Consider the following 2,072-nt stretch of genomic DNA (forward strand, 5'->3'; position numbering starts at 1 on the left):
TTTCCTGCTATCCTCCACCCTAAACCCCACTGGCCCAGGTACATCCTATGTGATGTTGTACAAGTTTTTCAGATTCAACAATTATTTCCCAGGTTCCAGTTTTCCAGGCAGGGTGTCAAATTCCAAGCCAGAATGTGTAGCTTTCATTGTCATCTTATGAGGACATTAACATACTCACTTTTAAGTTTGGTATTCCTTTTTTATTTTTGACACTTGGAGCTATCTATTCCTTGTTTTCATTCTTGGCTAGGGCTTTATAATTTATTTATCTGTCCATTTACCTATTTAAAAGTAGCATATTTACATCTTGCAAAGACTAGACAGGACTTCCAAAATCAAGGCAGTTTACTATTCTGCTCTTTAGAAGTGTCCCAAAATATCCTGATTTACTTCAGTTTTCTTTAATCTTTTCTTTCCTTGTAATGTACATATCATTAGGCATAACATTGTTCCCAATCATGTTCCAAACCACTTGACCTGCCAAGACTTCCTCGTTCTGCAGGCACCTTGTATCCTGGTCAGGGGAATTGCTCACTGAGCATACTCTAAACCTTTTCATGCTCACTGAGCATACTCTAAACCTTTTCATATGTTCTTATCTCACTCCGAAGTGATTTTGTTTCTGCTCTGTAAATGATGTACCCTTTTAATATCCATTTCTAATTCCTCATCCTCTGTAAAACCACAGCTGATTTAATCATGTCATGTTACTTTCTGTATCTGCTTGCTCTTATCAAATTTACAGCAATTAATGTATTTCATTGTACTCTTTGCTTGTGTATGTCTTTCCCTCACAGCTTTCATTTTTTGAGAAAAAGGCAATATTTTAATGTTTACGTACATACATATATATTGTCCAGGGCATATAATAAATATTTGAGAAATAAATGCAAAAATAATAATTCAATGCAATTGTTTTTCAGAATTTTTTTTAACAAGTTCTTTGCTTTCCTTTCATTAGCCATCTCTTTATCACTTTTTATATCAGGCTTTATGCTTTGAGGCCACTTCATTTGATTTCCAGGTTTATTTCCTATCTAATAGATTCAGGGTTATTTTTGCATGTGGGTTTTTAATCTCCCAGCTCAGCATTACAAGTCAACCATAGCCGATAGCCTGCTCTAATTTATAGCCTTGGATTCACTCCAAAAATGGGTAACGATTAGCACTCTATCCAACGAAAGTCAATATCTCTACCCTGAACATTTGAGAAATTGTCAGTAAAGAAGAGAAATATTATATACTCCAAATGTAAAGGGAGAAAATTGAAGCTTGCCCAAGAGACACTTATTTTCTATTTGGGAGGCAATAGTCAACCATAATGTAGAACAAAGTAAATTGTTATATTTACATATGGCCCATTTTGTCATTTTTACTAATTCCATTATCAAAAGAATATTCCTATTCTCTGCATTCTATAAATTCATTTAGATTCAGAGAACTTCTTCCCAAGGCTGACTTGTCTTCTACTCAATTTTGAAAATGTAAAGTGGATTATTTACTAAAAGTTAGGAAATGCTGACATAAATCAGGTTATTATCCATGCTCTGGTCTAGATAATATATATTTTGGTTCATGTAGAAATTAATTTTTACTATATCCTATTTCAATACAACTTCCATGCTCTGGATGAATTTTCTCATACTGGAAAAATTGTATAAGATGCTGAAGACCACTTGGTGGGGAAGTTGCAGAGATGACCAGCTGCAGGTTGTCCTACATAAAAAATGAGGCCTTTCCTAGGGTGGATGAATGAAAAGAACAGTACAAAACAAATGTGGAGTGTTTGCTCTGTGAAAAACACTTGTTAGGAACTTCACACATATGATCATATGTATTCCTCACCATAAATATTTAAAGTCGCTATTATAATTTTTGCTTTATATCTGAGACAAATTAAGTCTCATGGTATATAAATAATGTTTCTATGGTCATATAGACTCAAAGAGTTCAAGCAGACCCATGAATTTAGAGCTGTTAGATTCCAAAAACTATCCTTAGTATAGAATACGTTGCCTTTTCAACCTTGTTTCCATCCTTCTAAGATTTTCTAAAGTGCACAGTGAATTCTA

The sequence above is a fragment of the Delphinus delphis genome, chromosome 12 (assembly GCF_949987515.2).
Source record: "Delphinus delphis chromosome 12, mDelDel1.2, whole genome shotgun sequence".
Lineage (NCBI taxonomy): Eukaryota > Metazoa > Chordata > Mammalia > Artiodactyla > Delphinidae > Delphinus > Delphinus delphis.